We start from the raw sequence: 27,607 nt of genomic DNA, 5'->3' as shown, positions 1-27,607 counted from the left end.
CTGACTGCAGCTCGCCATACACGGGCGAAGCAAATCCAGCTCGCGACGAACCCATTACCATAGAACAAGTCAGACAAGCTGTGCTGTCTGCCACAAAAAAACACCACCCCAGGCAAGGACGGCATTACCAACGCCATGATAAGCAACCTGGACGAGAATTCAATCAACAGATTTGCCGAATTCGTCACCACGCACTTAGAGCAGGGGACCATCCCGAAGGAGTAGTCTCATGCGAAAATATTAATGATTCCAAAATCCGGAAAAACTCTCAGCCCCTGAAAAATCTACGACCCATTTCGTTGACGCCATGTTTGGGAAAGGTATATGAAAGAAGTGTGCTTCAGAGGTAGCAGATTCACCTGGAGGAAAAAGACCTCGTGCCGCACACCATGTTCGGATTCCGAAAACACCTCTCAGGACAGGACGTCCTCCAGCAGATCAAGGAGGAGGTTCTTAACACTGTCCCGAAATACGGAACAAACATTTTTCTCGTTTCGAAGAGCACCAGAAGTGGTGGCCGGTCGTTAAACGTTGCTCAGCGCTTTGAAGACGTGTGTATTAAAGTATACTGCATCATTGTAAAGGCAGTCTACTTCTACAACTCTCCAAATAATTTATGTTGCGAATGCGGACACTCCCAAAGGCTCATTTAGCGAATCAGGTAGTTTCGTTTACAGTCTGATATGCTGCCGCATGGGGTGAATTAGCTTGCTAATACTGTTGCACAAGTGACATGTCCTAGAAAGAATTATATTTAAAAAGCAGCTGTCAAACGCCATACGACATGTGGACCGAACGAGGGTCGCGCATTCCATGAGACGACCACTCAGCAGCCGATACCCACCGCGGCCGCCTCCACCTCCTGACAAACTGCTAGAGACGGCGCCGATGGTGCGTGGGCGTCTGCAACTGTGCGCGGTCAGTTTATCGTGCTATGAATACTCCCGTAAGTCGTCAGACTTGCAGTACTTGAAGAGAATGCAGTCTATACCGCAGCAGTGTCGGACTATCAGAAAAGCTCCTCGGAATCGTGAATAGTCCCTAAAGTCGTCAGATTGGCAGTATTTGCAAGGGAATGTAGTCTATAATGCAGTAATATCGGACTAGGAGAAGAGCTTATCGGAATCGGATAAGCAGCGCTACAGTGAAAAGCTATACATTGACGGCGGTGTGCACCCGGACCCATTTGCCATGCCTGAAACATATTGGTAAGTCCGGACTGACGAAAGCTCTAAGTCACCAGTGGGCAAGGCGAAAGTAGTAGTACATTTAATTATTTCTCCGAGTAGCTTCACTGCAGAGACCGTCAAAGCATAAGCGCCTGGAGGCATAGAATTATTTTGAATCAGGTGGGTGTGCGCAAGGTGATCAACGGGCATATATGCTAGTTAACAATTTTTTTATTTATTGTCGTTTCCCTAGTGGGATCCTCATATATCGTCCTGCGCTTTCGGTGTGGTTTACTCGCCTTTGGTTTCTTTCCGTACGGCGCAGACTATACATCGCGTGCACGGATGTAGAAATTTAAAGGCTCTCAAGTTGTTTGCTTACGACTTGGTCCCCACACAGAAGTATCGCGACGCAACTGCATATGCATACATTTAAATACCGCCTCTTCTTAGCCACGATCGATGTTTTCAGAATGGAATGACATCGTGCCCGTTAATTCGCGTTTTATTCCTCTTGATTTACAAAATGAGCGGTGTTATGACGGCATCATTACACTGCCTTGCGCGGCTCATGCACGTCACCAGCACATAGGATGCTTTTTTTTTTCTTACTTCCGCCATGCAACATGATGTTGGGACGTGGTACAAGACGTCCATAAAAAAAAGCCCCTTTGGCTGCTCGCCTCCTATATGTGGTTCGTCTGAAAAGGAGCCGAACATATCATTGATAAATATGCTTTACTTAGATGTCAGACGCGAAATGTTGTTGCATACATATATTTATGAACTGAAAATAATGCACCATGCTCTTAACAAACGAATGCTTTCGTAGGCGCAAAGTCAGCTTTTTTGCGAACCGTTCTTTGCATATATGTTTTTATGGGCCGCTCTACTGCTGTCCATTTCTAACGCAGATTCTATGCAACGAGGGGTTTTTAAAGTAGATTGTGTCCGCGATGACGCAGCATACTTTGTCACACACTTCTTCAAAGCACTGACCAACGTTTAACGAGAGGCCACCACTTTTGGCACTCTGCGAAACCACAAAAATGTTGCGGTAAGTTGTGTTTACATGTGTTTATAGGGGTCGGCCCCCAGCTCTTACCCCCATACTTTTCGCGGTGTTTTAAAAATACTTAGACTTGTAAGGAGATGTTATACTTTCATGATCGGTTATAGGATTATCATGTTTGCTCGGCGCAGACAAACGACATCAGAAATGCCCCTGGAATGAAAAAACTGCTTTGAAATATTTTCGTTTCATCTATTCTGATATGCGCTAATCCTACTTTTCATACCCATGGGCAGGCTAGTGGTATAATTTGGCTCAGAATTATTCGTCACCTTTACCCATGACATCGCTTTTTATCTTGTGTGCAAGCGCTTGGTATGTATACATTTTCAAGATTAAAAGAAAACTTACCACGGAATCATGCTCTTCCAACAAAGCAGATTTATTAATGCAGACTCGGAAAAAGAAGTAATGCTTCATTTAAATGCACAAAACTTAGGCAAATGTCTATACCCTGCGCCGCTTATAAGGATTAGGAAGGGATAAAGCTGCTAAAACGAAGCCTCGTGGTATGGGTTGAGTGGGGTCGAAGCATGACCCTCTGTAGGATTCGTGCATGTAAGCGTAACACCTGCATCCTTCAGGACATAGCGACAATTGGCGGCGAGGGTTGCACTGCAATGAAAGAACAAATATAGGTGAAGTTATTATTGCTGAAGTTGTATATTGTAAGAAGCTTCTCCTCTACGACATTGTATTAGTATTTCGATAAAATTGCACGGGAAACACATTCACCATGTTGTCTGCAATAGGTGAAATGTAAATGGGTATGCACTGATAAAATATGTCTTAGATTGATCCACGTAGTCCCATTTCATCAGGCCAAATTTAAAATCAAGAAGCAAAATATGCGAATCCATCGTTTACGGTTTAGAAAATACCACACCTACTCAATCGCAGAATATATATTTGCCCTTGGCTTCGATCTTACCAAGAAGTTCAAACAGGCAGAACAAAATTAGGTGTGGTCTCTTGAACTCCTTTTATTAAGGTTAACCAATTACACATTGAAAGCTATTGATATAAAGTGAGTTCATTCACGACTAACACTATTCATACGTCTCCATGTGGTGCAGAAAAAGCCGGGAAGCTACAAAAAGACCTAACGTGCCGCAAAAAAATTTGTACCTTTTCTCAGTCTAAAGAAGCTGTTAGCGCAGCCTAAAAAGGTTAATGCAAAAATATTGTAAAGTAAACAAGATCAAGTTCGACGAAGTATGGATATAAAGACCCCCCATCTAAGGATTGAGCTCTCTGAGCATCATCCCGCCCAATAACAAGAACTGTTTAATAAAGCCGAACTAAAACTTTCTTGCGGCGCAAGATGAAGTGCATCCATTGCAAAGTACAACCGTCAAAATCTATCTCAATGCCACGTTTGCAGCCCTATGCTAGGAACCTCAACTGAAAAACAGGGCAAAAGTCTGGACTCAGCCATCTGCTCAGTAAAGACTTTGTTGTATACATCGTATTTTTTTCTATACATTGTCAGCGCTGATCTTGGGAGGGGTGGGAAGGATACTGCGCATCAAGGTATTACAACCGCATCTGGTGCTGACCAAACTTTTAAAAGAAGTGCCTTCTCCTTCGAAGTTCATGCTAAAAACGTCTTGTTTCAAGGAAAGCGCAGACAGCATAAATATGAAACAGCGGCAGCCGCCGCCCGGCTGCCGGCGCAAGCCCAGTATGTTGCCTCCGTCGCAGAAACATTACAACAGTGCGAAAGGCAGGGCTAATCAGGACAACATGTGCTACTTTACTGTGTTACCTCGCCTTTGTATCCCCCATCACCAAACGAATACTGTGGTGACTGGCGCCTAATTAATAGATCATATGGTTTGTGTCATTGCAATTAGCCCCAGTCGCCTCTCCTTATCATGGTAATGCAAATAACTTTAGACACGGAGCACAATTAAACAGTCCCCTCGGTTAGCCAATAATTATGTCAATCATTATCTAAGCATACACCACAAGATAACGCGTTGGTCACATAAAAAATACGAAGCGCCGTTAGTTTATCTCACCTCAACGAACAATTTAACTGCACTCTCAGAGATATCACTCCCGACCTTTCTAGTCCGGACATAGCAACTGCATTCGTGTAGCTATCCTCACAAAGAACCATTTAGCCCAACCCCAGATTGGCTCGCTTGTCTCCAACGGACGCAAACCTCCGTACCACTGTTTTGCAATTCTTCCCGACCATCATGGCTATCATTTTTTACGGCTCCCTCCGAAATGTATATTTTGCCGTTGCGCTGGTGCGCAGGCGATTTCTTGCCGTTGCATGGAAATATTTTGTTTCATTTGCGTAGTTAAGCTTTTCTTTTGCTTAGAAAGTTATTTCGGTAAGTGTGCGAGTAATAAATGTATAGCGTACATATTGCAGGCAATACATGTGAGGCCTGAATCCTTCGCCAGCATACATTGATCTGAAATGAATAGAAATACGAACCATTATCGTGCTGATAGAAAGATGAAATAGCGAATAAATGCAATCAAGACAACAAATGCACGGGCGTGTACACAGCGCTAGCTCGGTAGTATTGCAGAGGGAGCAAGCAAAAAATATTTGTCAACATATCTTGCTTTGAATCCTAAAACTTTGTCTCTGAACGATTGCTTTAATGCGATATTCTAAAGGCCCTGTTCTGCTACAGAATCAGCGTTGATGACGTTGTGGGCGCTGTGAACACGAAATCCTGAGCACATGGTAGTTGACCGGTGATGTGGCCGGGTACTTATTCATGGGGGTCATGGGATACTATGATGTTGCAAGCACAGCCAATTAAAGTTTCTCCTTTGAGATGGGAGGATGAGGTGAGAAGGCAAATTTCCAAAGATCCTGTGAGGGGTATGAAACACTGCGCCTAAGCCGTCACGGCTACAGAGCTCCTTTAAAGCGGTGATTTACATTTGTCCATCACGGGCGGTATTTGATTAAATGACTGATTATCTTACCACTGGATGCTAATCAATATATACGAAATAATAGAGGTGCAAATTAGAGCGTCATTGTTAAGAAAATGCAAAGTGCGTGCACGCCAGCGAGATACTACAAAACGAGAAAAATCGGAGCGCTATCAACTCATGCACATAAAGGCTTAGTTTAAACGTCCCTTAGAATAGCTCAAGCCATGGGCGAAAGCTTCTGCAAGGCAGGTCTAAATGACATGACAGTTGTAGACAGTTTAAAAACTTTCCCATTTAATGGAACATGCACAAGCGTCGTTCACAATTAACAGGTTGTAAACCCTAAGCCGAGTCTTTCAATGCCCATAATGGTCATGAAACTTCCGACGAAGTTTGGCTCGCAACAAAAAGCGGCCCCGAGGAGCGCCACCACCGATTGTGGGGCTGCGAGCGGCCAGCCGTCCCGGCGCTGTAAGGTATGTTTTCACTCGAAAATCTTGCTTTCCCTCTCATACTGTTTTGTCTTGTTTTAATTACTTTTTACGAAATTGAGTCTGAAGCCTTGTATGCGCTGCATATGCGTAATCGTAGTGCAGTTTAAGCTATATGAAGCAGACGCAGAGGCAGAGCCACATGCAGATGGCTCCTTACCATTGATTGTCTAATTCCTGCAGGGGGGTTTGTCATTTGGCATAATGAAAGATTGCGAAAGGGTATGGTGTGTTAATTAAACTAAAACATATCATTGACCGCCGTATGGTAAGGAAAAGTAAAGGAAAGTGTATGGTAAGGAAGGAAAGTGTATGGTAAGGAAAAGACTGTGTTAGCACAATGGATTGGTATTGCGCGTATTACTTGCCCTGCTTTCTCAAGAAGCTTGAGACAAGCTAAGGTCCAGCGATGACCCTGGCATTCAGTTCAAGGCCGTCGAACGGGCCGGCGTTACCAAAAGTCTCCACGGCCTGCGGCACGCTAGCTGACTTCCCCTATTCCTCCCACTTATTTTGAATAAAGTTTTATCAGCCTCAGCCTCAAGTGGTCATCCTACATCAACAGAGGTTTCACAGTACATCGCTTCATCTTGCTGCACGCTGACGACTAGACGGTGTGAGATGCGGCTGGATGGTTCATTATTAAGCCTCTTAGACAATAGCACGTCAAAGTGCGAAAATGCCGCATTCGTTACTGCTGTGCGCGGCATGCAGGTGCTGATCAGTGCATTCTTGCTAGCGATACTTGCGTAACAGAGAACATTGTCATTTTTTCTTGTTTTAGTCAATTATTGTACATTTTGGGTGCATAGGTTTATAGCATGGTGCTATGATTTGTAAATTTAAAATGCTACTATACAGTGTCGCTAACGTCTGCGATCATAATCAGATAACATCGCTTTCAATTTCGGTGCACTTAGATACACATTACAGCTTTGTACCGAAGAGTTTACTATAGCAATATAAATTATTTCTCCAGCTTAGCCACCTCTGTCATCGGCGGTGCACATGCGCAAAAATAAACAATCGAGTTCATGATACTGAATGAACAACGTATTCACGTACTCTCACTCAGTTCGAACGGGAAGACGGCAGCGAATGGATGGTTTTCCAAAGAAACACTGTATTGGGTTGACAAGCGCCAGCAAAGAAATTCACACTCAGCGGCGCCGATAGCAAGAAAGTACTTGGCGCTCTGGAAAGTGCGTGTAAACGATGGTAATAACTATGCTTTTCTCAATGGTATGTAAATGTGCCCTCGTCTAATTATCGACGCGCATGCGGTTTAACATATTAAAGCGACTCAAGCTATATGAGTTGCCGTAGTGATTTGCTCCGGGAATTTCTACTGCCTATGCTTCTTCAGCTTACACTGACATCGCACACAGCCCATGGCTGCCTTGCTTTTTGCTCCAACAAAAAGCAGCCGCCACTCCCGGCATCCGATAACGCATCGTTGCGGCACAGCGGACAAGTTCAAAAAACGGATAAGAAGAGTGGAGTTGTAATGTGAGGAGGAGATACTGTAGCAAAGAGCAACGTCTAAACAAGCGACGTTGTTTGTGCCTGTAGGAAGAAGAAAAAGAAAATGCACGGGCCTGCTACTGGCTCTGTAGTTGAGCCACCTCAGCTGCCTCGTGCGGACACAAAGGAAAGTAGAGAAGAAATAAAAAGAAGAGGGAGCGAAAGACGACAGCCGTCCTTCACCACCAAAGCGGTGGCGGATGCAATGACCGCCTACAACCGATAAAAATTGGGTGGCAGGCTAGCCCCCGCCGCAAGCGGCGGTGACTTACCTATCCCAGCCCCATCAGGGCCAGGACCAGTCACCTTCCGAACTCCAGAGACGTTGTCAGGAAGCGGAGCTGCGTGCCCTGGCCTCTCTTTCAGGTCGAAGATGATACGAGCCATGAAAACTTGAACACAAACAGAAAAACGCTTTGCAAGCGGTAACGCCAAGATGCAGAGAGCAATATAATAATAATAATAATACCAATTGGTATAGCAATAATAATAGATTGCTTTATAGAAAAAGAAAGGAGGAGTATCGGTCATAAGCTCTGTGGACACCTGACCGCGCTGTAATGAAAGGAAGGAAGGTGGGAGAGAAAGTGGAAAGAAAGGAAGAAAGAAAGAGGAGCCATAGTAGAGAGTTAAAACCAACCGCGTTAAACCCATCTGGCGGGGTTTAACGTGCACTGACATCGCATAGCACACTGACGGCTCCCCATTTGGCTCCACGAAACGCAGCCACTGGCAGAGCGTAAAAAGCGGCGCATAGCAGCAGCAAAGCTAAAGAGTAAGAAGGCGAAACGATCAGCGGGGAAGTCCGGGCAGAGAGAGGAACGGCTTGCCAAACAGTGTTGCCAGACTCTGGAGTGTAATAGAGGGTGCATAGCCGCCGAGATGGGGCCAGTCAACGGAAACCAACAGAAGACAATCTGCTGTCATTGTTAGGCAAAGATGACCACAAAAAGCTCACCCAGAGAAACGCACCTCTCGCTCCGTATATCCTAGCATAACTGAGCTAAGCCACTGCCACTTTTTTTTGAACTCCGGCGATCCCACGGGCATCTAAGTTCAGAAGCTCCGGGTGCGTTGTGTCGCACATTAACAAAATTCCGGTTTCGCAACAACACCCGGAGGGTGGCTTCTACGATCCGACGCTCTACGTAAATGCGAAAAAAATCGTTGCTATTAAACGACGTTTCAGTTTCTGTAAATTTATTGGTTTACTCACTCCGCAACGAAGTTGAAGCTCAACAAAAGGAGGATGAGCACCGGGCACTTCATATGGAATTAACTCTGGTGTTCAGTCGCTAAATGAAACCTTTCGCTTTTTCTTTGACGGTATTTATAACACTCTAAATAAGGTACAGTAAAAAATAGAAACATCGGTCGATGAGAGCGATTATCCGACATTATTGGCCTGCAATGTTTATTGCATATGACATTTGCTAATGCTAAGCTTTCCCGGTACAGCTCTGTGGAATTGTAATGAATGACATAAATGTAGCAGATGCCTCAGGCACTGGTTACTCAACATAACATCTATCACGCAGTTTCCGGTTCAAACTATCACAATAAATTGTCAAAAGATGCTTTCCGACACTCCTCATCCTTAGCAAATATATGGCTAAGAAATTCGTTCTCTATATGCCTTGATCGACATTAGGAACTTTTATGCAGTAGTGTGGTCTTGATTGCATCTGGCCGCCAACTAGACAGCTTGCTGCGACGATGGTATCTGCAGAATGCGCGCCGGGGCTGGCAACCTTTTCACCAAAGAGTCTGTATGCATGCGCGTAATTTGTAATAATATGATCAGCGCCTTTGCAGTGAATCGTTTCAAATTCCCAACACATTCCTTTATTATTTTTAAACAGCACCGCAAAAACATCGCAAACAATTGATGGAGCTACGCTAGATGATAGCTCGGTGATAGAGCTTTACGTGAATAAACTTCCTTTGTAACAGCTGGCACAGCGTTTTATCGCAAGGTTGATTCTTGAGACCGCGTCGGAGGGATACGAATAATTGAAGAAAAAATACGACGCAAGGAAGCTGCTTCAGTGTATATCTATAGATAGTATTAAACGATCATGCTAACGCATTGTGGTGAATAGTAGAAAATGCATAGTAACATCATTATTATCATTGACTGCATTAAAAGTCTTGTAGACCCCCTTAGGAAATAGAGCTGATTACTGTGGTCAATCGCATCACCTGCAATAACTGAAAAGCAGAAATATAACCGTTACTTTAGACTACATTATCCAAATTTGGTCACAACAGCAAACGTTACTCGAGCTCCTATTAACTAGTGCGCATTGGTTGTTATGGCGTACAAGTTCACGTTCGAAAATTTTCAGGTATTAACGTTTACAATAATTTTCTCACACTTCCTCGCGTACATTATCAAGGCACACGGACGAATTATATCAAAGCCCTTAAAAACTGCGCATCGCTTGTTTTGTTTTTCATCTTTTGCCTCTTCATATTATAATCTGTTATCCTGCCGATGGCCGGAGGGACATATATAGCAAAAAGTATGTACGCAGACCAGATAGCTATACCTTTCTTTCAACAACCTCCCCCCCCCCCCTCCCCCGAGTCTTTAAGCCCTACTCTCGAATGTCTTCATTTTTCTCAGAATCATTAGCAGCTTTGCACACGATAATTAAGCATTTCGTCTCAAATTATACATTTATTTAATATTGCTAAAAGGCACACGCTCTGTCTGCCACTTGTTTCTGTGCGCAAAAATCAGAAAATATAATCTCCTTATTTCTCCTTGAAAATATTATCATAAGAAAAAGGGCATAGATCACAGCACAGCCATAAGCCATGGCAAATGCATAGGGGCTCATCTTGTGGGGAAGCATACATATTGCAAAATACAATCTGCCGACATTTTGGGGTGGTTTCTGGAACGTACAGCTTCACGTGAATATAGCGCGGTAATAACCTCACTTTCGTTCGCCGACACGAACGCCTGGACGCACTGCGCAATACGGATCATAGCGAACTCATATGTTTAAGCGGCCGTTCCTACGGAAGCGCCATCAGTGAACAACGCCAATAAAAAAAAAAAATGCATTACACAGCTAGAGAAAACGGCGTGTTATCTGGGGCTGAAGCTTCGCAAAACAGACGTCATGAGGAAGAGGCAATCCTGCAGCCAAATCAGGCAGCACTTTTATGAGAAAAACTTAATAGCCTTGGACTCGAGACATACAAGGGATTCCTAGGCGATGTAAACGTGTTTTCAGTTAAATTTGAAAAATACTGTTTTGGTGAATGTCCCTCGTGATACTGGCTTGCGACGCTTTTGGAATAGAGGCAGAAATCGTTTTGGGGTAGCTAGCCATATGTGGACAGTGAGTCACGCCTCTGAAATATGTGGTGGTGCATGACCATCAATTTACACGATTGTGCTCAGAAAGCTGATCCCAAAAATATTTTAATGATTGGATTTTAGTGTTTAAAGAAATTTCGCTGATGAATCCTTTGACACCATGGCCCTGAAATCCTTCGTTCACACGGAACCAAACATCCGTAGTTACCAGGCTTTGAAGCCATTTTTTAGATCCTGATGTACAGCTCATAACATTCTGAGAACATAACACAAAATCAGTATACGAGCGAGAGCTTCTGGTAAAACTCGTAGGAGAGGATTAGTAATTGAAGATTTGACTGTTCGTTTTCTCTCAGATTTTAAAAAGATATTTACTGCATTACTATTGATGCAGATGCAATTTCCTGTAGATTAAATACTCATACAGATCAAATTGTCTCATCCTGATAAACCGACCTCAAACTGTGTTTTGTTTCGTACGTTGGGAGCATTAGCTGAGATTCCTGAGTACAAGACGCTACAAGAGTTCAATCAAAATATATGTGCAAAACCCTTGGCGCTATATTTAATACACGTGTCTTGAAATCATGCAGTTTGTTTATTATTGGGTAGGTTAAGCAAAACTGTGGCCATAATAACTCGTCACCGGCATACTTTCCCGACAACGGTTAAGATATTGATGCCCTTTACAACTCTTATTTTTCTTATTCTGAGCTGGTATGTTCTAATACCACAGGTGAATAATTGCACACACTCACATTAGTAGAAATAATGCGCCCTGCGCAGTATCCAATGCCTCCTATTTAGAACACAGAGCATTTCTTTTTGAAGATCACAAAACCGTTAGAGTTCAGAGCTTTTACACCCATTCGCTTATCTTACACGGAAGCTGTTCAGGGCAGATTAGACTTGTTTCTTAACCTTGCCCATTTCGAACACATCACAACAGCATATTCGAGTTTAGCTCACACAACATGGCTAACATGATCCACCACATATTGCCAAAAGCTTTAAATTACTACGACACACTAAATATTGGCATTACTACGTTAACAAAGATTGGACCTGAGAAGCCTATTTGCCTGAATCTTAAGGAACATTTTTCTTCAAGCATAGAAGAAAACACCTTGTCCCCTTCAACTGTTGGGAAATAAAGGCAAAATTGATTGATTGATTGATTCATCGATTGATTGATTTATTTATTGATTGATTGACTATTAATTCATTGATTGACAAAAATACAAGCACTCGTAGATTATGACTAGCAGCTTACAGGTATCGCTCAAGAGGAAAGTATACAACAGTTGCATCTTACCTGTACTCACCTATATGGGGCTGAAGCGTGGAGGCCTACCAAAAGGGTTCTACCTGAGTTGCGGACAACCCAGAGGGCTATGGAACGAAAAATGGCAGGGGTAGCATTAGGAGATAGGAACCGTGCAGAGTGAGTCAGAGAAATAACACAAGTTACCGACATTCTAGTGGAAATTCAGAAGAAATGGGCATGGGCAGGACATGTAGTGCGAAGAGAGGATAACTGATGGTCGCTTAGGGTAACAAACTGGATTCCAAGGGAAGGAAAGCGTAGCAGGGTTTCGCAGAAAGTTAGGTGGGCGGATGTGGTTAAGAAGGTCGCAGGGGTCAAGTGGATGCAGCTAGCACAGAACCGGGTTGATTGGAGAAATATGAGACAGGCCTTCGCCCTGCAGTGGGTATAGTCAGGCTGATGATGATGATGACAAAAATACAGAGCCATCTCTTGGTGTTTATGTGATGAGAAAATTATTTTACCAAGCTATATTCTTTGTTGTTAAATTCCAGCTAATTGTTGAGGATAGGATGCCATATTTCAGTACGGTCAGCAGAAACATGCGGTTAATTTAGTTGTATTGTCATTGTCAATGTCTGTATACTGCTGCTTAGTAACTTAGAAATTGCAAAGGATTGATAGAAAACTACATATAGCGGTGCTTGCGAAGAAAATGATAAATAAAAAAAATCACATCAAAGGAAAAGCGTGCAGCAGGGTTGGAGTTTAGAAACGAACACAAAGCTTGGCGACAATATGCACATAACACCATTTTCTCCTCCATACCGGCTCAAATATTTTAAGAGATCGCCCATTCTATTCTTACGGGCCTCCATTTCACGACAAAACCTATTTTTTGGCGTACGTACTGGGTTTAAAAACCACTTTTGCAACCCGACATTTGTGCCGTAGTTTTCCTCTTCTTCTGATTTACTTTCCTTGCGTTTTCTCTTGCTAGTTTCCCATTTTCTTTTATCTTCAATTAGTTTTTGCCTGCAGTAACCTCTGGTTCGGTGCAGGTTTTCTCTCACAATTATTTAATTTTTTTGTCATCTGGAGAGTTTGCAATAAAGGGTTTACCGTTCTAACGCAACTAGGCAATCAGGGGCGGTAAAAACTAGTTCTTCAAACGCGCTATTGCAAAGCCGATAAATATTTTCATAAAAAGCGGCTTCACGTTCCAACATTTAGCATAAACTTCTCCGCCTTCCAGCAGAGTCCAGATGCTCCCCTTCCCACAGGTATATTCGTCAAATGTTAAAACACACGGAATGTCATTTTTATTGAATACACCGAAACCGTTGGTATATTATTTCATGGTCAAACATGATCTCGGCCGCAGTGTGTTTAGATAGAACTGAAAGGCTACATTTGGACCGCCAGAATCCGACGGATGCCACAAATGCAAAAACTACATTATAAGATATAATGATGCAGTTTAAAGAGCCCATGTTCGTCTCGAATCTGGAGTATTTTGCGCTAATTGTCATAACTGAATTATGTGTTAGAAATGTGCATTTTCTTGTGTTAATAATTCAGTGAGAATGCGTTCGTATGTGTTCATATTCCCAATGTGCTGGTCCGTTTTATTTAAAGGGACACTAAAAATAAAAATGAAGTGGGCTTGCATCGAAGAATGCCGATTTCTGATTACAAAACATCCACTCTTACTCAAAACAGAGCTACTACAAAGTAGTAAAGATGAATAACAGAAATACAGGTATCGCCGCAACAGCCGAAACGGCCGAGACTCGCAACTACAAATCACGTGACGTGCAAGAGATCCCGGAGGCTGATAAACGCGAATTACGTTGTCCGTTTGCCACGGTGGTAGTTTTTGTCTCGAATATGATAACATGCTTTTATCATAAGTAAACGATGTCGAAAAGACAACACAAACGTTGCAAGGCAAACACAAAATTATACTTGGAGGCGCCACAGCCACCCACTTCAGTTTCGGTTATGTTCCGGCTTAGGCACTTCGTGCGTACTCAGATAGTTTCGTTTTGGACCTGCGGCGCCTGAAATACGAGCTCGGAGCAGCAGATGCGCCTGGCTCGTTCACATGTGAGCATTACGAGGCGCGAGTGAGCGAAATCCTCTGCCGCCTATACGCTCCTTCGTTCACACATCTGAGCCAAGTGCCGAAGGAAAAACGCCTTATCATTCAATTTTGGCAACAAGAGCTTCAACATGCTATTTGCAGGCATTCTAAACAAAAGGAGCATACGTGCCGTTCATACCACGGAAAGCGTCGATCTGATTCCAAATGTCGTTGTTGCCCTATTATATCCTTGCCTATTGCGCTGGTCGCCCGGCGAAAAAAGGGCCTCGGATAAAAAGTAAGAGCTAAAAAATAACGAAGCACCACAAATACAATAAAAAGCTAAATTAATCTGTAGAAGAAAAAAAGCGACAGCGCGATTCGAACTCACTACTTCTTGCTCCGTACCGTTGCGCGCTAAACACTTGGCCACGCCGTTTTCTTTTTTTTTTTTTTTTTTTGTTCACTTCCAGTTAACAATGGTATTTAAAATGGGGCAAAGTCAAAGTGTAATGCCACAAAGCGCTCTAGCAAATGTAAGGGCTCACAAAGTTTCAAAAACGCTTTATGTTGGCCAGTTCACTCAAAACTGGCATCCATTCAGATTTCTCACTTTGGGTATTACAGATGGCGGTCAGGTTGTTGATACTCTGAATGAAATACTTCCTCGCTGAGCAAGCATCCATGTCCGCGTGTCTCACAACCATTCTCGTTTTCTATACACTGTGGAGGCAAAGCAACATGAATAAGTCATATGGCACACCCCTTTGACTATGAACCGGCAAGAACCGTATACGATAGGGTGTAATTGGAAAGTCCTTGTTTAAAGTCCTCTATAAGATATCCCACAGAAAGACTGCTTCCCAGCAGTCAGGAAAACTGTAGTCTATGATTTCCGGCTTTTGACAAATCAAGCAGTCCACCGACCATAGAACAAAGACACCTTTTTTCCTCGACTACGGTTTAACAAGTAATGTACCACTGTGTAACAGGAAGAAAAAACCATTTTGCTGACCACCCTGCAGGAATCTTTTTAACTATTTCTAGGACATCCTTACCTTCCCCTCCAAAGTGAAATGATCGATACAACGGTACTGGCATCATTACATCAAGCAGGTGCTTATACAGTTGCTTTTGGGTTACAGCGCTTAGGTATTACATCGAGAATCTCACTTTTAATATTTTAAAGGAAGCACAACCTCACGTAAAAGAGAACACCACATCAAGCGTGGAATTAAGCGGTGAAGCATATATACAAATATTAACACAGCTAGAAGCATTTTGGAAGGTTGTGACGCGTTTAAAGATCAAGTTGCAATGTTGCAACTAGACCTGGAGAAAGCTTTTTGTTTTTATCACGTAATTTTATTTTCATACTGAAAAATGTAAATATAGCTTCAGTCATATTCAGTTCAGTTCAGTCGTTCAGTGGCGAAAGACTCTTCGTGACCCAGTGGACCATGTCACGCCACGCTTTCCGGTCTCTCACTATCTTCCTAACATCACACATAACTTCATCTGCAGCGAATCCAGGATGCCATCTAACAATCGCGTTCGCTGCCTACCCCTTCTCAGGCGACACTACACCTTTCCCAACATCAAATCTTTCTCCAGCGACTCCTCTCTTCTCATCATATGACCAAAGTAGCTGAGCTTTAACTTTAGAGTTTGACCCTGCAATGAGCGGTCAGGGTTTAGGGTCGACAATATCGACTGATTTGATCTGCTGGCAGTCCAAGGAACTCCCAAGAGTCTCCGCCAGCACCACAATTCAAACGCGTCAATTTTTCGGTGGTCAGCCTTCTTCACAGTCCAACTCTCGCATCCATACATCACAACTGGAAAGACCATAGCAAGAGTTATGCGGATCTTGGCTGGCAGACTAATGTCTCTGCTCTTTACTAGGCGGTCGTGGGTAACCATGGCTCTCTTTCCCTGATGCAGGCGTCTCCTAATTTAATGACTGCAGTCTCCTTCCGGGGGTAATCTTGGAGCCCAAGAAGAAAAAATCTGTCACAGCTTCCACTTCTTGTATCTCGATGCTCCAGGACTTCATAAGGCAAGCCGCCATGATCTTTGTCTTTTTAATGTTCCGTTTAAGCCCAAACTTCTCACTCTCTTCTTGTACGCGCATCAGACGTCTCTTGAGTTCCACTTCACTTTCTGCCATTAAAGTGGTATCATCCGCATATCTAAGGTTGTTGATACGTTTTCCAGCAATATTCACTCCAGCTGAAGACTCGCCCAGACCGGCCTTCCTCATGATGCACTCTGCATACAGGTTAAATAGGCAGGGCGACAGTATGCAGCCTTGTCTCACTCCATTCACAATCGGAAACCAAGCAGTAAGATATGCCCAGTTCTGACTGTGGCCTCTTGCCCTTCATACAGGTTGCTGAGGAGACATATGAGGTGAATTGGAACTCCCATCTCTTGGAGAGCTTGCCACAATCTGCTGTGATCTACGCAGTCAAACGCTTTAGCAGAATCAATAAAGCAGAAGTGGATGGATTTCTGGAACTCTCTTGCTTTTTCCATGATCCAGCGAAGGTTGGCAATCTGGTTTCTAGTTCCTCTGTCCTTGCGAAATTCAGCTTGCACGTCCGGAAGCTCCCGATCCACATACTGCTGCAGCCTACCTTGGAGGATTATCAACATCACCTTGCGGGCATGCTAAATAAGCGCGATCGTGCGGTAGTTGGAACAATCTTTGGCACTGCCTTTCGTTGGAATGGGGATGTCAACTGACCTCCTCCAATCTTGTGGCCTCTGCAGGGTTGTCCAAATCTTCTGACATTATGTATGCAGAATGTTAACAGCGTCATGGTTGAGGTTTTGAAGCAACTCAGCTGGAATGCCATCAATTCCGCAAGCTTTGTTCTTAGCAAGGCTGGCTAAGGCCCATTCAACTTCACTCTTCAGGATGCCCGGCTCGAGATCAGTAATCAAAACCGTCCTATGCTGGGTTTGCATATCCGGGTCCTTCTTATACAGCTCTTCTGTGTATTCGTGCCACCTCTTCTTTATCTCTGAGGCCTAAGTGAGGTCCTCGCCTCGTTTGTCCTTCATCTCGCCCAGCTTAGCACAGAAGCTTCCTTTGATATCTTTCATTGTCTTATACAGAACTCTTGCGTTCCTTAATTGGCTGTTGTCCTCAACTGCTTGGCACTCTATGTTCAGGAAGACATTCTCATCTCTTCTTGCTATTTTCTGAAAGTCCGCATTGAGAACTTTGTATCTTTCTCTTCCCCCATAACTTTTGCCATCCTCCTTTCCTCAGCTATTGCAAAGCCTCTTCAGATAACTAGTTTGCTTTCTTGCGTTTCTTCTGCTTTGGAACTACCTTAGTAGCAACTTCTTGTATTATATCACGAACATCAGTCCACATCTCTTCAGGCTCTCTGTCTTCTAGATCTAACTCATGAAATCAATTCCTCACTTCCACAACATATTCTGATGGAACTTGAACCAGGTCATACCTAAAAGGCCTTCTAGTCTTCAGCGTTTTGTTGAATCGAAGCTTATATTTGGCAACAAGAAGGTGATGATCGGTGCCACAATCAGCCCCAGGCCTTATTTTTACTGCTTGTATAGCGCTTCTCCATCTCTGCTGGCAAAGAATATATTCGATAGGATTCCTGTACAGACCGTCCGGTGAAGTCAATGTGTACAGGCGCCTCTTGTGCTATTGAAAATGAGTATTCGCTTCATTTGGTTCACCAGGACTGAACTTCCCTGTAATTCCGGTTATTTATTCACTCCCCAACTTAGCATTCCAATCTCCTATGAGAAAAAGGACGTCCTATGATGGAGTGCGGTTTAAAAGGCATTGCAGGTCAGCATAAAATCTCTCAACGTCAGCTTCTTCAGCAGTAGTGGTTGGTGCATATACTTGGATAACTGTTATGTTGAAAGGATTGCCTTGAAACCCAAGTGAAATCATTCGGTCGTTTTTGGGGTTGTACCCTAGCACTGCTTTGCCCATTATTCCGTTTACTACTAGAGCGACCCCACTCCTTCTCTCGGATTCGTGCCCACAATAAAAGATATAATGGTCGCCGGAAATAAATTCTCCCATTCCGGTCCACTTGAGCTCGCTGATACCCAATATAATAATGTTCAATCTGTCCATTTCTCGCTTGACGACATCCAGTTTACCTTGCGTCATAGATCTTACATTTCATGTTGCTATGTGATATACCACCTTGCAACATCGGACTTTCCGGTCGCTTTCCGACACATCCACAACTGAGCGTCCTTTTGGTTTTAGCCCAGCCGCTTCATTCGTCCTGGAGCTACTAGGAATCGCCCTTTGTTCATCCCCAGTAACATGTGGGACGCCTTCCAACCTGGGGGGCGTATCTTTCGGCTTCATATCATTACTGCAATTGTGACTGGCCATAGGGTTTTCTTGGCAGGAAATACTGGAGTGGGTTGCCATTACCTTCTCCAGTGAATCACATTTTGTCAGAACTCTCTGCCGTGACCTGTCTATCTTGGGTGGCCCTACACAGCAGAGCTCACGACTTCATCGAGTTTCGCAAGCCCCAAATTGTTTCACTAGCACTATTGTAAATACGGAAGTCACAGAACGCTTTCAGATAAGATCGTCCGTAAGACAAGGATGTCTACTTTCTCCTCTGTTATTTGCCATATATATAGAACCGTTTTGCTTAGAAGTGATTGAAAAGGAAAAGGTCCGAGGTTTTAGACTTATGGAAAGCGAAGTAAATTATTGTCATATGCTGACGACATAGCCGTTTTCTGTCAAGATCAAGACAGCGTTTCAGAAGCAATCAAAGATGATAGTCGATTTTGTAGGCAACACTACAAGGATACGAAAGATTACTGGAATGCTGAACGTGAACGTGTCCAGTCAAAAACAACAAAGTGGGGTGGCCTTGATTTATCAATGTTCTCGCGTTAAACTGTATGCAGTTTGTTCATTGTTGCGAAAGTCTGGTATGTTTTGCAAGCATTGTCAATGTCAGGGGTTAGCGTCCAGAACGGCAGCCAGGCGCAGTGGCACCGGCTTGGCCGCACTACCATGAGCCATCGACAATTTCTGGCAAGAATGGCTAAGACGTTGTTGAGTGGCTCACCAGTTATTACCGGGCTAGCAAATACAATTGCTGGGATGCCACAGTGAAGTTGGCCAATCTTGTTTTTTTCTTAAGCTCTTCAGCACGGGCATGATTTGAGTGCCATGAAGTATCCGTAACTAGCTGGGACCGTTTTGAAGAGGAGATTCGCAATTATTTCAGGGATACCGCGGCTAAACGAAAATGCGCTGAGCAGACCTTTCTCCAGCGAGTGCAAGTGGTTGGGGAAACTTGCACAACATACATTCAAGAGGTCCTGGCACATGCATTCCCACATGCTTGAAGAAGACAGAGTAGGACACCTCTTAAAAGGCATTGAGGAGGAGGTATACAACTTTTACTAACTAAATTTACCTTGAGTTCTACTGCGGCCGCTTTCAAGTTATGTCGCACGTTCGAGGCTCTCAATCCCCGATGTCCCGAAAGCATAACCGCAAAGTTCCGCCGTTTCCTAATGTAACCACTATCGCAAGCTTGGATTCCCATGAGCTGTCGAATTTACCGGACAATATTCTCCAAATTGACTGTGATGCTTCATTCACTCGCTCCTACTACAGCCCGCCATATCCTACGCAACGTCCCCAGCGACTATAATTTGCTGATCGCTTCGATCCTGTCTCCCGGCTCTGTTATCCTGACTGTGCTCGGGAATCACTAGTTTGCTATCGGTGTGGTATACTCGGCTACATGTCTTGATTTTGCCGCCGCCGGAACCAGGTTCCACGCTACCAGCGCCAATGGTCCAATCGTCGATCTAATCTGAGGCTACAAGTCCGTGACCCGGCCTTTCCTCCCACTTCTGGCTGACAACGCTACGCACCACCGCGTAACGACTGTTCAGCGTCTGACCGGAGCCTTATTTCCCCTGCTCGCCGCTCCCGAAGTTTGTCTTCTCCCCTCCGTCCCTCGCCGCAACAGAGAAACTAGCGTGTGTGGCCGATGGAGGTGCGATCACCACGTCATCGATGTTACATATTGTTCTACATGTCGTTATGCTCAAGAACCGCCTGGAAGTATTAGCGGATTATGTTTGTGTTGTGGCCTTACTGAATGCTGATGCTACAGTGTTCCTGATGAGCTTAAATTTCAAGTTGCCTCGGCCGTAAAATTATGCTTGGTTGGGATCGAACTGTCATATTTCGTGGCGTACGGGGGAATTGTTGCTTCCCGTTGGTATTTGTTAATTAATTGAAGCGATGCTGGTCCCGTGTTTAGAACTGAGTTTACGATGGTCCCTCGCTCTACTCACAATACTATTCTAGGCACTGACGTTTTACAACCGTGTGGCGCAACTCTACATTTAACAGTGGCGGGATATCAATCAGCCCTAGCCTTCCATCGGCCGTCATAGAAGAATCGCCGCGGACTTCGCAAGCATTTTCTGTCTTTGAAGATACTGTCGCTACGGCGATGTCCCTCATCTTCGTCCCAGTTGTGTCCCCGGGAATGGTTGCCAGTGCCTTCGACGTTCTGGTGGAATGCGCTTCCTTTTCCCGCACCAAAAACATTTGCTGGTGCCCGGCAGTGTTGTTCGAGTGAACGAGGGCCATGTCACGCTCTGTGCTGTCAATCAATCCAATGCACCTGTCATATTTTCGGTGGTTTGAAACTCGTTGACTTTGAAGAACGCCCTTCTGTGCCAATTGCCACAATCAGTGACTTCGTTGTGCATCCAACTAGACGGCCCGATCAGACTTATTCCCGATTCCAGTCCTAATAAACAAATCGCTACCCACCAACGACCACGGAATATTGATGGAAGTTCTTTTGAGACTTGTGGACGTGTTGGCTTCTCTCGAGATCAGTCACCATCCCTTCCGCCATTCTGCGCCCATCACATGATCACCATCTGGTCTGCAGGCCCAATTAGAGGGATGCCATACCTTGTCTCACTTTTAAAACGAAGATAATTCACGACCAGGTCCGCGATATGCTGCAACAAGGAATTACTCAAGATTCATGGAGCCTGTGGGCCGCCCCTGTGATTCTTGTGAAAAAGAAAGAAAAGATCATGGTGATATTGTTTTCGCTATTGCCGCCTCTGCACTGTTACAAAGAAGGATGTTTGCTCACTCCCGCGCGTTAAGGATGCCATTGACTGCCTCCATTCAGCTACCTACGTTTCCTCTGTTTTTTTACGGTACGGATACTGGCAGATCCCGATGTATTCAAAAGAGAAAGTGAAGACTGCATTTTCGACTCCAGATGAGTTATATGATGCCTCTAGGCTTATGGTACTCTCCAGCTACCTGGGAAAGGTGTATGGACGCTCTTTTGCGTTGACAGAAGTGGCAAATTTACATGTGTTACCAAAGACACGTGGTAATTTTCGGGAGGAGTTTCGCCGAGCATGACAACCGTTTAAATGTTGTGCTTACCTGCATGGATGAAGCCGATTTCGTGCTGAACTCTAAGAATCGTTGTGCTCGGGCATAGGTTGACAAAACGGTGTTAGGCCCGACCCACAGAAGGCTGATGCTGTCAACTGCGTTAAAGACCCCAAGAGTTTGAAAGAACTCAGGAGCTTCTCGAGACTTTGCTCTTACTTTCGGTACTTCATACCCCACTTTACAGATGTAGCCTACCCGCTCACATACTTCTTGCAGAAAGGTATGGAGCTCTTCAAGTATGGAGCCTTCAGGAGCTGTTTACTGTGTCGTATAAAATGTCCTTCAACAAGCCGACGCTGAGTGCCGCTAGCGGCGGCCCTTCGCGACTACTCTTGGCGATGACAACAATTTTTGCCGTCAAAATTTTTGGATGTTCCTCGTGATCGAACATTTCCGAATCCTCTCTGCATTCGTGCTAGTTTGCTTTACGGAAAACATCACTCGTATACAGGTGCGCGCTTCTTGCTCGCCGTCCCGGCAAGCCTCTACTGCTCTGTTCTACACGCAATGCACGCTGACGTTACAGCTGGGCACTTGGGGCTTGTCAGGACCGTTGCCCGCATTAGAGGCGTTTTACTGGCGAAATATACGCCAAACTGCTCAACCGTATGTGACCTGTGATCAGTGCCTGCGGTGCTTCCCACGCACCTTCTCTGCCGGGCCGCTTACATCCGGGGGCGGCGCTGACCAAACCATTTGAGAAAATGGGTGTTAACCTCACAGGCCCTTTCCCCGCTCTTCCAAATGCAATCAATGGGTCAACGTATACATCTCACGCGTTACTGTGAAATTGCCGTCATTCCTTCCGCTGCCGCAGCTGACGTCTCTTTCTTTCTTCTTCACACTGTCGTCGTCCGTCTTGGACTTCCTCGTGCAATTATTAGTCACTGTGGCCGCCAGTTTACGACATTACAGCAATTGTTGTGGAGCAGCTTCTGCGATTTTGTTATTGCGATTTCCGTAACTCTACACTATAACATCCCCAAACAAATGTCTCGTTGAACGTACAACCTGCACGCTGACAAACATACTTGCAATGTACGTCGACTCTCATCATAAGAACTGGGAGGATGTGCTGCCCTTCATTACATGTGCCTATAAGACCTCCAGGCATAAAAAAGCTGCTTATTTCCCATTTTTCCGTCTTTATTCCCGTCCGCCCCGAAGTGCTGTCAACACCATTTTACCGATCTCCCTCGACATAAGCCTTTTGTTTCCAGCCCCTGTACCGCGCTGAAGAGGCTCATCGGCTCGTCCGGTTTGGCCTCACAAGACCGCTCTAAGCAGCGCAACGAGCGTCGGCACCAGGATGTCTGCTACTTTTCCGGGGACCTAGTATGGCTCTGCATGCCTTTCCAAAAGCGTTGTTTGTCTCAGAAGCTGTTGTTGCACTACACAGGCCCATTTATTGAGCTCACATGGATCAATGACTTGAATTATGTGGTGTCTTGCCGATCTTCCCAATGTCGCACCTTTCAGAAACACGAGTTGTGCATGTCCCAAAGATGAAGCTCTGCCACACTCGGGACTCTGACTACCAGCGCAGGGGGCTTTGTCTGGGAAGGAGGAAATGTCAGGCAGTGCTAAAGAGAAAAAAAAGATTGGGTGAGGAGGAAGAAGCTCGCCGTCGTTCCGTGGATGCGCCATATATATATATATATATATATATATATATATATATATATATATATATATATATATATATTGTTACGATGAAATAGCAAAGGGGTGTTTATTTACAGTGATATGGCAGTGGGATAAGGTGAAGCCTACTAGCCCCAAGCACCAACGCTTTTTCCTCTTCTTCTCCCAGACCATCACAACCCTTCGTCGTCGTCAGAGGCGTGACATTTCCCCCCTACTCAGCCTAAGCCCTCTGGGCGTGTTCGTGAGTCGTGCGAGGCTTACACGGCTTCAAGCGGGCAACATGACAGTTAGGTTTTGGCAGACCGACGACCCGAATCTGTCAGGTGGGCTATTGCATAAGTTAAGTCACTGATGCGTTTGACAACCACACATGGTCCGTCATAGCGGGCCAAGAGTTTTTGATGTTGGCCACGGCGCCGAATTGGGCGCCACAGCCAGACTAGATCACCTAGAGTACGTGACCTGCCGGTGACTGGAATCGTATCGCACTTTAGAACGTTCTTGTGAAGTACCAGATCGTAATCGGGTGATTCTCCGAGCTTCTTCGCAGAGACAGAGGGTCTCAGCCAGGCAGGGGTCTTCACGGCTTGTGAAGGGCAGGATAGTATCCAGGGGGTAGCGCGGCGGTCTGGCATAGAGAAGGAAAAATGGACTGTACCCAGTTGTCTCATGTGTGGCGGTATTAAACGCATACGTGATGAAAGGTAGTATGGTGTCCCAGTTCTTATGCCCTGCGTCCACATACATGGCTAGCATGTTGATAAGCGTTTTGTTGACGCGCTCATTCAAGCCATTTGTCTGGGGATGGTATGGCGTCGAGTGTCGGAAAGTTACGGAGCATAAACGCATGAGCTCTTCAATAAAATCAGCAGTGAATTGTCGGCCCCGATCAGTGATGACAATTCGTGGCGGCCCGTGTCGTAAGATGACTGAGTGCAGCAAGAAAAGCGACACCTGATGCGCCGTAGCAGATGTAAGAGCGGCGGTTTCACAGTAACGTGTGAGATAGTCCACGCAGATTACAATCCAGCGATTTCCATCCACGGACTTCGGAAACGGACCTACGAGGTCAATGCCTACTTGATCAAACGGAGCTGTAGGGCTCTTCACAGGGTGCAGCAAGCCAGATGGAGTGCAGTTGGACGTTTGTGGCGTTGGCATTGCTTGCAACTGGCAACGTATTGTTCAATCGTCGAGCGCATTCTGAGCCAGTAAAATCTTTCTTGAGCACGGTGGAGTGTTCGAACCGATCCCAAATGCCCAGAAGTTGGATCATCATGCATAAAACGCAATACGTCCGTGCTCAGCGTCTTGGGAACTACGAGTAGGTATCGGTGGCCGACAGGCGAATAACTCTTTTTCCATAGGAGGCCATCACGCACGCAAAAACGGCTTGTAGGTACGCTGGCTTCGGCGGCGGCAAAGAGAGGCTGCAGACTGCTATCATTTTGCTGCTCTGTTTTGAAAACATTCGTGTCGGGGAACGCTGGCTCGAGGGTCGATATATAATTGTCGAAATCGTCACTGTCAGGTCCAGTCATGGCCATTGGCATCCTAGAAAGACAATCTGCGTCTGCATGACGCCTCCCGTTTTTGTACACCACGGCAAAGTCATATTCCTGTAACCGGAGGGCCCAGCGTGCGAGGCGACCACATCGGTCTCGAAGGTTCCGCAGCCAACAGAGTCAATGACGGTCAGTTACGATAGTAAATGACCGTCCGTACAAAATATGAACGGAAACGCTGCACAGCGAAAACTACAGCCAGGCATTCCTGTTCGGTGACTGTGTAGTTTTGCTCCGGCTTGCTCAGGGTACGACTTGCGTACGCGATAACATGCTCTCGTTCATCGTGCCGTTGGACAAGGACTGCCCCGAGACCGATTTCACTAGCGTCCGTGTGAACTTCTTTCACTGCAGCAGGATCAAAGTGACGTAGGATGGGTTTCAATAATAAAAGAAACTTCAGCTGACGAAATGACGCGTCGCAGTCTGGTGTCCAGTCAAAAGTGGAGTTTTTGTTGAGAAGGCCCGTCAATGGGTAAGCAACGTCAGCAAAGCGATGTATAAAGCGTCTAAAATACGAACACAACCCTAGAAAACTGCGCAACTCCTTCACTGTCTGCGGGGGTTTAAAAGACTCAACAGTGGCAGTTTTCGGGGGTCCGGCATTACACCATCACCATTGACAAGGTGTCCTAGCACGAGCGCTTGGCGCTCTCCAAAGCGGCACTTTTTCGAGTTTAGAATTAGGGCGGCGTTGTGCAGACAATTCAAGACGCGTACTAGACGGTCATTGTGTTCTTGGAAGGATATACCAAATATGACGACATCGTCCAGATAGCAAAGACAAATGTCCCATTTTAAGCCGCGCAGAACTGTGTCCGCGGCTTAAAATGGGACATCTGCGGAATGCGGAAGAGGAGCTTACCTGTTCCAATCAATTCCACAAAATGAGTTCGTGGTATCGAACCAAACCAACCAGGCCTGGTGTCCACATATATATATATATATATATATATATATATATATATATATATATATATATATATATATATATATATATATATGTATACATATATATATATATATATATATATATATATATATATATATATATATATATATATATATATATATATATATATATATATATATATATATATATATATATATATATATATATATATATATATATATATATATCTGGCTTCTGGCATCGGTGCGGAGAATGAAGGCTTCAGTGTCGTCGAAGGGAGCGAGGACAGGGTCAGAAATCAGAGCATTATTGAGGGTTTTAAAAGCTGTCTCGCATTCTTTGGACCAATTGAAAACGGTATGGTCGGCAAGAAGGTGGTGCAGTGGTGCTGCAATCGTAGCAAAATTTTGGATGAAACGATGAAAGAATGAGGACAGGCCCAGAAACCTGAACGTATCTGTAGTAAGCTGAAGGCAAGCAAAGTTCAAAACTGCGGCAAGCTTGTCAGGATCGGGTCGAATGCCATCGGGCTTGAGGAGGTGGCGGAGGAAATTGATTTCTTTCTTGGCAAACTTACATGTTTTTGTGTTCACCTGAAGACCGCGGCGGATGCCAGGCCGGTTAGTACTTGGTCAAAGCGGCATAACTGATAAAAAAGCCGCAGAGAACATGTTGCCTAGATAGCATAGGCATGTTGGCTACTTAAACTCTCTAATAACCATACTATTTATACATCAAAAGGTAACGGAACCGTTTAGATATTTTTCAGAGCTTGTATATTTAGCAAGCGTATTTTTCAAAATTTCCCCGCGTATGCACAAATTTGTTCGCAGCTCTAGAATATTGATGTTACCTACCTCATCCACGTATGATCGAGAAGCTGTGTAATAAGCACAACGTTAGCCCTCGTCCAAAGCAAGCAGATAAGGGGTTTTTACATTATATACCTCTAGAAACAAATTCTTTGATACCCCGCGAGAGGACGTTAACGCTTACAATAGATTAGATTCATATACAAAAATGTTTTAAGTATAATGAAGGTTTCTTGAGGGGAACAGCATCTAACTGCTCTAAATCGGCCAAAACTTGGATGTAATTATAAAACAGTCTTTGTTTCTAGACACAAAGAAGTGGCACATATCTTCCCAGTTTTCAGCACAAAGGCAAGAGACTTGAACAAAGTTCCTAAAAAGGTTATTTTAGGGCTCGAAATAGCGGAGCGCCAGGTTATTGCTGCTGCAAAGCGATAATAACTCCATACACAGAAGAGTAATGCCATTACTTTACAAGAAACCAACAACTGAAACCTTGCATATTCTAATTCGGCAGACAATTCACGGTCGTTGATTCCGTGGTGGATCATTCAGTTCAGTTCAGTTCAGTCGTTCAGTCTTGTCGGACTCTTCGTGACCCTATGGACCATGCCACGCCACGCTTTCCGGTCTCTCACTATCTTCCTAACATCACATAACTTCATCTGCAGTGCCTCGAGGATGCCATATAACCATCGCGTTCGCTGCCTACCCCTTCTCCGGCGACCCTCAACCTTTCCAAACATGAAATCTTTCTCCAGCGACTCCTCTCTTCTCATCAGATGACCAAAGTAGCTGAGCTTTAACTTTAGAATTTGGCCCCCCAGTGAGCACTCAGGGTTTGTGGTCGACAATATTGACTGATTTGATCTTCTGGCAGTCCAAGGAACTCTCAAGAGTCTCCGCCAGCACCACAATTCAAACGCGTCAATTCCTCGGCGGTCAGCCTTCTTGACAGTCCAACTCTCGCATCCGTACATCACAACTGGAAAGCCCATAACACGAGTATTACGGATCTTGGTTGGCAGACTAATGTCTCTGCTATTTACTAGGTGGTCAAGACTCACCATGGCTCTCTTTCCCAGAAGCAAGCGTCTCCTAATTTTATGGCTGCAGTCTCCTTTCGGGGTAATCATGGCGCCCAAGGAAAATCAGTCACAGCTTCCACTTCCTGTCCCTTGATGCTGCAGGACTTGATAGGACAAGACGCCATGCCCTTTGTCTTTGTAATGTTCAGTGTAAGCCAAAACTTCTCACTCTCTTCTTGTATGCGCATCAGAAGTCTCTTAAGTTCCACTTCACTTTCTGCCCATAAAGTGGTA

General features: G+C 44.8%; 1 protein-coding gene and 1 long non-coding RNA gene across 4 annotated transcripts in view; both read right to left on the bottom strand.

Moving 5' to 3' along the window:
- The window catches only part of LOC146208944 (uncharacterized), a 94,631-nt gene that overhangs the window by 32,887 nt on the left and 34,137 nt on the right, over positions 1-27,607 (bottom strand). The gene's annotated exons all lie outside the window — the stretch shown is intronic.
- On the bottom strand, positions 2,599-8,489 carry LOC146208945 (uncharacterized). 3 transcript variants are annotated; one of them, XR_014705691.1, is made up of 4 exons: positions 8,386-8,482; positions 7,442-7,561; positions 4,622-4,673; positions 2,599-2,856 (listed from the first exon to the last, which is right to left on the bottom strand). It is a non-coding gene; the product is annotated as an uncharacterized LOC146208945 (long non-coding RNA). The 3 variants fall into 3 exon arrangements; XR_014705692.1 differs by lacking the exon at positions 7,442-7,561 and having other exon boundaries at positions 8,386-8,489; XR_014705693.1 differs by lacking the exons at positions 7,442-7,561; positions 8,386-8,482 and adding an exon at positions 6,711-6,844.

This window comes from Amblyomma maculatum, chromosome 1, assembly GCF_055883805.1.
Source record: "Amblyomma maculatum isolate TAMU_Amacu chromosome 1, ASM5588380v1, whole genome shotgun sequence".
Taxonomy (NCBI): domain Eukaryota; kingdom Metazoa; phylum Arthropoda; class Arachnida; order Ixodida; family Ixodidae; genus Amblyomma; species Amblyomma maculatum.
The sequence above is the reverse complement of the archived record's forward strand: the minus strand, read 5'-3'. Positions and strand labels throughout refer to the sequence as shown.